The sequence below is a fragment of the Sparus aurata genome, chromosome 4 (genome assembly GCF_900880675.1).
Source record: "Sparus aurata chromosome 4, fSpaAur1.1, whole genome shotgun sequence".
NCBI classification, from domain to species: Eukaryota; Metazoa; Chordata; class Actinopteri; order Spariformes; family Sparidae; genus Sparus; species Sparus aurata.
Genome location: NC_044190.1, coordinates 39,613,222 through 39,624,909, shown reverse-complemented (window position 1 = coordinate 39,624,909; position 11,688 = coordinate 39,613,222). Strand labels below are relative to the sequence as shown.

The window sequence follows — 11,688 nt, the reverse complement described above, 5'->3', positions numbered from 1 at the left end:
CACACAAGGTGAGCAATTCAGGAGCAATTCTGGGGTTCAGTATCTTGCTCAAGGATACTTTGACATGTAGCTCAGTCCCACCCCAGGGGAGCCAGGGATTCAAACCAGCGACCTTCCAATCACTGGTCCACCAGCTATACCCACTGAACTACAGCCCTGCTAACTCTGCGCAGCAAACATGCTAGTGCTCTGTGTGTTAACCACTTGGTAAGAGTTCACCCAGCAGATTTAATGTGGCCAAGAAAAGCAAGATGAAAACAAACAGTGTGTAACTGTTCAATATAAATTGAAGTGATCGGCCATATTGAAGTGGGCGTCTTTCATTTTTGTTACGTTTGGGAGGGCCCCCCCCAGATTAATTGTTGTTACCCCTTGTGCCCCCCACCAGAAAATTCTCTGGACCTGCCCCTGATGGTAGTCAAAGGGTGATTGGAAGTATGGACACAGCTCATCAGTCAGTAATGCTGTTAGATTAGAAGGACACTATGAGAGGTAATCACATGGAGATTGGCAATATCTCCTTTTCCTTATCAGGGTGGTAAACCTTCGTGTTCCCAGAGGGACCACACCAGCCAACCAGCTAATCACTGAAGGAATCTGTCAGTCAGCTGGCCTGTTCTCAGCCCACTCGGATCGGCAGCGTGGATGCTCTGCAGTCTATAAATAGCTGCAGTAAGAGCTGACGGCTGTGAGGGCTTTCCATCTGCCTGTCCCTAACCCAAACAACCCCATAAAACAGGCTGTTAGTCCTGGAAACAACCAGCTGTCTGCTGCATGTGGGGCATAAGTAAACCATGCTGGACATGAGCACACACATGTTCACTTACACACATCTGACACACACAAGCCCACATAGGTACTTTATACACACACACACACACACAGACACACACAGAGACATACAGCAGTGTTGGCTGTAATTCAGAGCAGTTAAGAAACCATTAGCATGCCCAGAGGGGAAGTGTCATGTTTAGTTAAGATGACATATCGTGTTTATCTTAAAGTTCTCAGAATAACAAAACTTTATTAAAAGGGAACATGTTACTGTAATGCTTGTGTCATTTACAGATGAACATGGTGTCTACTGTACAATATGGAGAGTGGAGGAGGAGATATGAGGGCATTTAACAAGAACATACACAAAAAGGAGAAGAGGGATAAAAATCCCTCATTACAAATCATGGAGGTAGCATGGTTTAGAGAAAGACAAGTTAATTACTCAGATTGTAACTAAGGCAAAGACGCACCTACAGCAGGTGTAGTAATGCTAAAACGCTGTTGTGTACCAGAACTTGGAATTTAGTTTGAAAGTCTTGTACAGTCAAACTACTCTGTCGTTAGATGGTTAGCTTTGCAGGCTGGGTCTCCTCCAGCTGGGGAATTTCAAGGCTAAAAACATGTAAATAAAATGACCCCAGGGGTAATAACATCAAGACAACTGCTCTGCCAAAAAACAGCATTTAGCTTTTATTTTTGTTTTAGTAAACCGTTGCCTGAGGCTGTCAACGCCATCTGCAACGACACTATAAGACTCAATTACGGCAGCATTTAGAAATGCTAATGACTGTTTAAATTCCCTTCAAGCCATTATGTTAATATTAATTTGTGTAATTACTGCATTTATCAAATAACTAAGATGGATTTGTGTCTTCTATTTCATGGAGGAATAAGATAATGAGTCCGTGTTACATGGTGGAATCCAAGGAAACAAAAATGCCATTCAAAAGACCGATTGAATTTACAAGGCTGCACAATATAAATTCAAGCACCATAGTTTTAAATGTATTGCTACTACTTATTACAATAAAAATAGCTTCAAGCAGTTAGCTTTTAAAGGCACATATATGAGACACAAAATGACAACATTTTTTTAACAACTACGGTCCTGATTGTAATGAGGGACAAAAGAAGCTGCACGAGCACAGATTTACCACCGCAGTTGTTTCAAGATCTGCCCAATGTCCGGTATAAACAGCATGCAGACTGTGTGGCAGTATGTGTCTGCGTGTGTGGTGTGTGTGTGGGGGGGTTTCTAGTTTACACACTTGACTTGACACATTGAGAGAAACAAGAGGTGGTCGGTAGCAGTGGTTGTGTGGTGGTTATTGAGTAGTTTAGCACCCTCTGAATCACCCACTGTTGGTGTCAACACCTTGTGTGTGTGTGTGTGTGTATGTGTGTGTTTGTGTGTGTGTGTGTGTGTGTGTGTGTGTGCGCATACCTACCCAAACACTTTGACTTTCCTCTCCTACAGGCTGCACAGAATGTATCCATCTGGCTCGTTGCATGTTAACATATTATCATTACATTTGTATGCATAATACATACTACACTAACAAAAATGTATTTAAAAAATATTGCCTAGTTTTATTCTGTTACACAGATGCTGTTGTGATGTTAAGCCTGCCAAGACTCTAAAGCATAACATCCTAGATTGTAGCATGTTTTGCTACTTCACTAATACATAGAACCAATTACCATGTTTTGTTTGCGACCATTACATTCATTATAATTTTGTTTTCGGTTGAAGAGGTACTCAACCTGTAATGCTACCGACCAAATCAAATGCTCGAGTTCACCGAAAACTAGCATTAGCAGTTAGCCTGCCCTGTGTGAGATGTAGCTGTTGGGTAGGTTTGGTTAATCATTAGCAAGCAACACAGTATGGTACATAAAATCAAAACAAAACAAGCGGAAACCTCAGATTGGACCAAAATGTTCAACAACATATCGTCAAACCTTACAGTTACCTTTACAGCTCAAAATGACAACAGTAATCAACAAGTTTACAAGTCAGCAGCCAGTTATCAATGGAAGAACGTGTTGTTAGAAACAGTGATTCGGTTTTTACGTACAGAGACGGCAAACTTCGTGTTAGATTTAGCCATGGATCTGAGGCAAAGAAGCCTCACAACTTTGGTGACTGGACTGCTTTCCCAACAACTGAGTCTTGACTGTACAGATGCTCTTTGTCTCTGCTTGAGGCTCGCAGCTTGAGGGGACATTAGCATCTCTGACTGAATGGCTGGTATTCAAATGTTATTGTGCATAATTGAGACACCAGGCTGTGACATGAAACACCAATGTGTTGAAATCAAAAAGACGATATCTGATGACATCTATAATTTTTTTTTAAACTGTTAAGTTATAATGCTGATGCTACTGGAATGCTAAATCAGTGGAGTTGCCCACTGTTTTGTTCTTGTTTATGTTGGCACTTACAAATTTTGGAAATTGCCAAAAGTAAGCACTAATAAGACAAACCATGTACATTTAGAAATACTGATTGACTTTCTTTAGATTGACTGACCTCCAAACTGACCGACAGGCTGTCACCCATGGGACCCTCCCACAGTTTGTCTGAATGTAAGTGTGTGTTAATAATTGCATGAATAAAGACAGCGGATGAGTGTGTGTATGTGTGTGTGTGTGTGTGTGTGTGTGTACTTGTTTTCATGACAAATCAGGACAATTTTATGATAACACACCTTCACTATCAGGACACTCGGAAAAATGAGGACATTTTTGACGTCCTCATTTTTCTGAGCTCTCTACAGTGTTCTAGACCCCCCTAACATGCTCCCAGACCAAAAATCTCCAATGTACTGAAACATCACAATTTTAAGAAATTAAGTGTGTAAGTGTGTTTAGCATTTTTGCTCATCTTTGAGTACGCCAACTAGTGGCCAGTTTTGGAAGTTAACACACTTTTAACACACTTTCAGTGACGTCACTCTGCGGGTCCTCATATGTCACTTTGTTCGGACACACTAACACATTTGAAGCACTACTGCAATACACATATTCCATACAATAAGAGTCAAATAATAATAATAATAATAATAATTATCATCAACATCTGGGTCTTAGGTGCAATAAGTAATATCACCAACAGTAGCCTAAGGCAGGTTAAGTGGGTGCAATGTATTGTGAAGGAACAACACTATTTAAAGCACTGGCAATAATCATATATGCAATATTTATTAGAATTATTACATTTTTAATAATTATAATCAATACTCTTCAACTCTGTAGTAAACAAGTGTTAACGCACAGTAAGCAGTAGGGTTGCAAAGGGGTGGAAACATTTCTGGGAACTTTCCATGGGAAGTTAAACTGGGGAATTTTGGAAATTCCAAATTGGAAACTTACCATGTGAATAAATGGGAATTAATGGGAAATGTGGGGTAATTCATACAAACTCTGTCATAAGCAAGCATAAATATAACACTCAGACTTTTTGAATTATTTTCTTTGCGGTGTAACATTTTTGAAGCTGAAATAAGTAAATCCCACGGGAACCGTGGCAAAAGCCAGCCTCAGCTGACTCAACACTTCAGCCCGCACTATAAAGACGCTAGCAAGGCAGATGCTAGCAGTGTAGCAACAGTTGGAGCCCAACCGTTAACACTGGACATGCTCATCGGTGAACTCGAGAAAATACTCAACGATGTAACAGCTCACCACCTCCCTGAATACTGCCATGGCTCCTATCAAAGCATCTCTCCAAAAGATCGCTGATACCATAGCCTCACACACAGCTACCATCTCCGCAATGGAAACAACCCTCACTTCCCACTCAGGTGACCTGACGATTCTGCAGCGCGAAGTGGCCACACTAAAATCCAAGGTGGAGACCACCAATCAGATGAATGAAAAGCTACAGCTGGCAGCTTGGTTTCATGATCCAAACGGCAGAATCTCCTTGTGATTGGCATCCAAGAGGGAGCGGAGGGGACTGATGCTCGGCTCTTCATGACTACGCTGTTCAGGGAGGTGACTGGAGATGCTTTACTGGATACTAGCTTTGAACTGGACCGAGCTCACCGCAGTCTGGGGCCGAAGCCAGCACAGGGTTCCCAGCCCATTGTTGTACGCTTTCACAGACACATCCAGAAAGAGCGAGTGCTGCTATGGGTGAAGAAAACACAGAGCATCTCCTACCAGGGTTATCCCATAAGGATCTTTGAGAATTTCAGCACCTCACTCACCAAGAAACAGGCATCATTCAACAAATTTAAGTCTCTCCTTTATAAGGATGGGATACGCTTCGGGTTGATATACCCGGCGCGGTTACGGGTCACCGTCGCATATTTGACTCCATGGATGAAGTAGAGCGTTTCTACTGTGATCTCAGCAGTAAGTGAAAACATAACGTCTCTTTACACATCTCCTTTAACTTTTTTGGTGCTCTATGAAAACTGGACTGAAGTTATAGGCAGACTGGTCTGCCTGGTAGGATTTGACTGTGCTGTTAAACATTAGTCCAAAGATTTCCTATGAAGAGCACAATTGGTTTTTGTTAAGTACGGAAAACTGGTACACTAAGGTTTTTACGCTGTCAAATGGTAAATCAGAGGTGTACACATTTTCACAGCTGAAAAGGAAGCAAACTCCTATCAACTCAATCGGTTGTGTAAAGCAGTAGTTCCTGCATGCTCATCAGTGTTAAAGATGAGGTTAGGACAAATATGTAAGTTTCTTTTGAACTTGAAGGTGTCACTAAGGACATCTGCCTTTTCTCTTTTTTTGAATATCTTTGGTAGAGGAGTGTTCGTTTTTTCCTTAGACTCTCACGATGGCACTGTATATGTTGTTGCTACTTTGCTTAAAAGTACTGAAATGACTCAGCTAAGGCACCATATCATCAGAGCACTTGGAGGATTGATATTTTGGCACTGATTCCATGACTGACATAAGCCAGAAAGACATGTTACAAACCATCAGGCTCATGAGCTGGAATGTCAGGGGACTTGGTGGACCTATTAAAAGGACAAAAGTACTTTCACACCTTAAGAGTGTGAAAACAGACATTGCGTTTCTACAAGAAATCCATCTTCGTCTATGCAACCACACCAGACTACGAAAACCCTGGGTTGGACAGGTTTTCCACTCCAACTTCAATAGTTGCTCAAGAGGCACAGCTATTTTTCTGCACAAGCAAGTACAGTTCTTATCAGAACAGGTCATATCTGATCCCAATGGCCGTTATATTATTGTCGTTGGTGTGCTGTTCCAAACTCCTGTTATTATGGTTTGTGTTTATGCCCCCAACTGGGACTGCCCTAATTTTATGACTTCCCTATTCTTATCCATTCCAAGCCTAGATACAATCAACTCATCTTTGGAGGGGATCTTAACTTATCTGTCAATCCCACACTTGACAGATTGTGTTCAAGAAAACTAACTCAATCCAAAGCAGCTAAATGTGTGTCTGTATTCACAGATCAAATTGGCAGTGTGGACGTGCGGCGTTTTTTCCACCCAACAGCGAAAGAGTTTTCATTTCATTCCCAGGTTCATCAAACATACCCTTGAATAGACTACTTTTTTCTTGATAAGATTTTATTACCCTCAGTGAAACAATGTGAATAATTATTTCAGGCCATGCCCCCCTCTTATTAGATTTGGAACTAGTCCCTAAAACCAAAAGCCACTCAACCTGGAGATTAAACACTGGGCTATTATCATCCGACAAATTTTGTGGATTTATTTCTGACAGGATTTCACGCTTTCTCGAAAATAACAAATCTGACTCTACATCACCTTCTCTCCTGTGGGAAACCTTCGGTAATATGTGGAGAGATTATCTTATATAAAGCGAGGATACGAAAGGGTGAAAAACAAAGACAACTTGAACTGATGGAAACAACTCTTCAAATTGACAGACAACACTCCACTTCAGCCAATCCCACTCTCTAGATGGAGAGACTTTAATTACAGACTGAATTTGACCCCATTTCCACAAACAAAGTGGAGTTTCTTTTAAGGGGTACAAAGGGCACTTATTATGAATATGGAAACACGGCTAACCGGTTACTAGCAAGGCAACTAGAACATCAATCCTCTTCCCAATTCATTGCACAAATTCGTAAGAACCCCCAAACTTCAGTTACAGACCCAACCGAGATAAATATTTTTGCTTCATATTATTCTGATTTATATAAATCAGAAGCCTCTTCAGACACTACCTCAATGAACAAATTCTTAGATAACTTAGTCCATTGCTGCTTCTAGGTAGAATCAATTCTATCAGAATGAATGTCCTACCTAAATGTTTATTTCTTTTTCAGTGTCTACCTATATACCTGCCCAAAACTTTTTTAAAAGAATTGGATAAGATCATTTCACATTTCATTTGGTCGGGAAAGACTTCAAGGGCAAAGTACTCAATTTTGCAAAGAACCAAGGATGAGGGTGGCCTTGCTCTGCTGGATTTCAGGGCATACTATTGGGCAGCCAGTATTCCAAAAATCTATACCTGGTACAACTCCCCCAGCACATTAGCATATCTGATTTACTTTTATTCGCTTGTTAAGCTTGCATGCAGTAATGTGGCTTCAATAGTCCTGCTGTGGGTGTGCAGGATTCTAGAAATTAGCTGTGCATGTGATTGAGGAATGCACAGAGCAGGGTAGTAATTCAACTGAATTTGTATTAAATCTCGTTGTTTTAACTAAGATATAAGCAAGATATTTTTTAACTACATTTAAATTCCTTGTTAGAGGCTAACCAGCAATTTTGCAAATTTCTCATTATTCCTGTTAATTCCTATAAATTCTCATATATTCCCTTTAATTCACATGGAAAGTTTCCAACTTTGAACATTCAAGGAATTTTGCAACCCTAATAAGCAGCACCATAAATTCTCACAGTGAACAACAATATCATATACTCTCATTCAATAGTTAGTGCTCAGCTCTGTACAGTAAACATCTCAGTGTTCTGTATAGTAATCAGTCTTAGGCAGAATAAGAAACTCTCAAATTCTCACAGTACAATTGAGAACAATAACAACAACATTCTATATTCTTAATAAGAGTCTTGGATATTGTTGTTATTGTTCTCAATATCAAGGTGAGAATGTATAAGCTGAATACGCTGACCATGCTGAGTGCGAGGGAAGGTCTTCAGGATCTGTTGTGCAGGGCCAGCAGCTCTTGTTTGAGAAATGTCTGGAAATGTAAAAAGTTTCAAAATGAGTCTGTGGAAGTTAATCCTCATGATCAATACTGAAATTCAAAAATCAAAATTGTGTTTTTCCTCTTGTTCCCACAACTGTACGTTTGAGCTTGTGTATGTACTTGTGTATGTATGTAAACAGTCCTCAAGGATCAAAATCTGCACATACATCATTCTGCATGATATTTCTGTTACTTGATTTTGAATGTGTTTACATGTACATGTATTTACATTACTTTGCAGTATTTTGTAATTGTATTTGACAGGGCAAATTAAGTTCAACCTGTGTGAGCACATGCTTTCTGCCTTAACCAGTGCAGTGGACTGTCGTTCATGGTAAACATATAGAAATGTTTGGACTGCAATAACTACATAAAATATACTTTTTAGAATGTAAACATTTGAACGGCATAGGAGAAGGCTAAGGATATAAACAACTCATACATGCTTATTTGTTCATGGTCATTTACTGGCAGGTGAGGTAATTACTAGTGGTTCTGTTCAGTAAACATATCTAAAGTGCCCTCAATATATTGTTCATGTACATGTTATGATGATTGATTAATTTAGTTCAGGGATGGGCAACTTTAATGATAGAGAGGGCCACAAAAATGTTATCCTCATACTCGAGGGCCAGATTTTAATCTTGTACTTCCACCAGTAGGATACTGTATCCCCATCATTCAATCAGCCAATTTAACACAGAGACAAAACATTCACATTCATGAGTGATATACAATTACTTCAGTGCAATGATGTCTGAAAAATCATCATTCAATAAAAATAACAGGCACAAAGTGCAACAATAATAAAAAAACAAAACAATATTCATGTTTGATGTGCATTTCTACTCTCTGCCTTCCCATTCCATGACATGTTTCATATTTATGACTTGATATTTGTGCCACATTCGTGAAGGAGCAATGGGAGATTTTGAGCACAGAAAAATATATTTTGCTTGAACATAAATTACATTTTGAAGATGATTTTCCCCGGGTAAAACATACATTTCATTTGCGGAAACAGAAATATATTCTGTGCTCAATAAATGTGTTTGTATGTTTGCTTTTATGCATTTTAAGATGCCATTATAACCTCTGCGCTCTCACAAACTCTTGCTGGCTGCGCTGCAGACTGCTCGCTCTTGCTCTCAGTCTCTCCTTCTGTGCGCTCAACTTCGCCTGTACACTGGCTCAAGTTAGCACTGCGTTAACAAACAGCTAATCACGGCCTCTCCTTGGATAACACCGGAGCGCACTACACGGATGCGCTCCGACTCTGACTGCCCTTACACCTGGACGCCGCACACCTCGATCACGTGCACGGCCACAGTTTGCCATACACACAGCTCTCCTATTTCCCGTTTGACGGACTCCTCGGCATGTGCACTCCTAAGAGCCTGCGTTCAACCACCTTTGTCTCCACCTTGCTGAGTTGTTTGTCTTCCAGCTCCTGCGGCAGGTGCTTCCTCAGCCACGCGTGGACTTCATTTACGCAGCGCCGCTCCTTTTGCGGATGAACGCAGGCTCGAAGGAGTAATCACACACGCCGAGGAGTCCGTGAAAGGGGAAACAGGAGAGCCGTGTGTAGGGTAAACTGTGGCCATGCACGTGATCGAGGTATGCGGCGTCCAGGTGTATGGGCAGTCAGAGTCGGAGCTCATCCTTGTAGTGTGCTCCGGTGTTGTCCATGGAGAGGCCGTGGACAGCATGCGTGGACATTTAAAACAGGCTCCACTAACGCCCTGAATTAAAAAGGATAGAACATGTTTGTTCTTTGTGTTTTTGAGGCTGGAAGTATGGGGGGTGTGATCCGGGCGGAAGACCTATCTCTCATCAACATTAATTGTTTACATGATGGTCCTTCCGTCGACACTGTGAATTATTGATATTTGGAAATTGACTCGCGGGCCGCACTGAGTGAGGACGAGGGCCGCATGTCGTCCACATGGAACAAAAGTACTGACAGAGGATTTCATATTTTGCATCAAAGTAATGATGATTTCTGATTGTATGTTGCAAATGAAAGCTGGTTGAACATGGCCACCAGTGAACAAGTAGTCTAAGTAACAGCCCACCACCACAGCAACCACAAATGGAGTGCATCATCCACTGTTCTTATGATAGAGATAAGCTGGTTTCACCTCAAAGTGTTGACCAATGGCCAGTAATCTGAAGCTGAGTTGTCAATGTGAACTTGCACAGCAATTTACATTGCTGTTTACTGCCAAATATCCCACTTTTCATGCAGTGTGGAGAACTCTGCTCAGGGCAGCTCGGATACAAAATCACGCTTGAGTATTGCAAGTGACAGAAGACATTCCTGAGGGACAGATTCCAGCAATTAACACAGAAAGTGCTGCAGTATCTTCTCTATGAAGAAAGTTAATTGGTTGGAAAAGAAAAGCAAAGTGCTGATGGCTCTGCTCAAAGAAAGAATATAACGGTATGGGAACACTGGGAGCAGAGCGCCACAATCGGTTTATGAGACTGGCAAATCATTGCATCCTGTTTTTATTTACATTTTACACAGCGTCCCAACTGTAAAGTTAGCACTTTAGATATCTTAACTGAACAGAAATACAGAACCACTAGCACTTAACAACGCCTGCCAGTAAATGACCATGAGCAAACAAGCACGTACCAGTTGTTTATATCCATAGCCTTTTCCTATTGTATTCAAATGTTTACATTCTGAAAAGTAAGATACATTTTATATAGTTAATGCAGTCAGAAAATATGTTTACCATGAAGGACAGTCCACTGCACTGGTTGAGGCAGGAAGCATGAGCTCACACAGATTGAACTTTATTACAGACATCCTGTGAGTAGTGTGGCCTTCCCTTTGAGTGTGTCAAAGTCTATTGCTCTTCAGTCCTGTCAAGTACAATGATAAAATACTCCAAAGTAATGTAAATGTAGTACTTGTGTTTTGATCATTAAGCATTGACAACTTTGAAATAACATACTGAGATGGTCAAGCTTTACTTGCTGTCACTCAAAATGTTCTAAGAGACAACAACATTCCAGCAGGCAAGCAATATAAAAGAGCAATTCACATATTGCTATATGGTGGGTTAGAAACATTTTTAGTTAATTAGTATTCTACCTTGGGAACTTTTAGGTACAGCAAAAGTAGGTTGAACTGGGAGGTTCCTGCCACTGCTGCTCTCATGCAGTTCAATATGGTCATCATCAGGGTCAGTCTCTCCTCCCTTTGTGTACCTATACGTATTGATTGACATAGCCAACACTTCATTAATTATATTTTAAATTAAAATTTCCTTATACTTTTAACAATATAGCCTTGTGTAAAGTGCAGATGTTTAACAACTATCAAAACACTTTTAAAAACTGCACAGTACACAATGCCAGCTTCATTTTGTAATTAATTTAGTCATTAAAAGTGAGTAATTGAGTTACTTCATTTACTGAGCAACTGTAAAATCCTTCAGAACAACACATTATACTACTGTGTATGACAAATTAGGACATTTTTAAAACCCCACACCTATATAACACACCACAATCTGGACAATGCGAAAAATGAGGACATTTTCACATGCCTATTAAGTGTTGTTTAAGAACAGTTTCCCATGCAAACGGAACCTAATTAACTGTAACAGCAGTTTGCAAAACATTGTTGTAACAACTCTCAACAACTTAGAAACATTGTTCTTACCTGAATTTCGGTGCGTGCTGCTGAGCTTCAACTGTAAACACGACG

At 40.5% G+C, this 11,688-nt stretch overlaps 1 protein-coding gene and 1 long non-coding RNA gene across 14 annotated transcripts in view; both read right to left on the bottom strand.

The window, feature by feature from the left end:
• Window positions 1–11,688, bottom strand: part of LOC115580514 (serine/threonine-protein kinase BRSK2-like) — a 208,374-nt gene that overhangs the window by 80,332 nt on the left and 116,354 nt on the right. The window lies entirely within an intron of this gene.
• Window positions 3,961–11,136, bottom strand: LOC115580516 (uncharacterized). Its single transcript, XR_003983867.1, has 2 exons — window positions 11,071–11,136; window positions 3,961–7,955 (listed from the first exon to the last, which is right to left on the bottom strand). It is a non-coding gene; the product is annotated as an uncharacterized LOC115580516 (long non-coding RNA).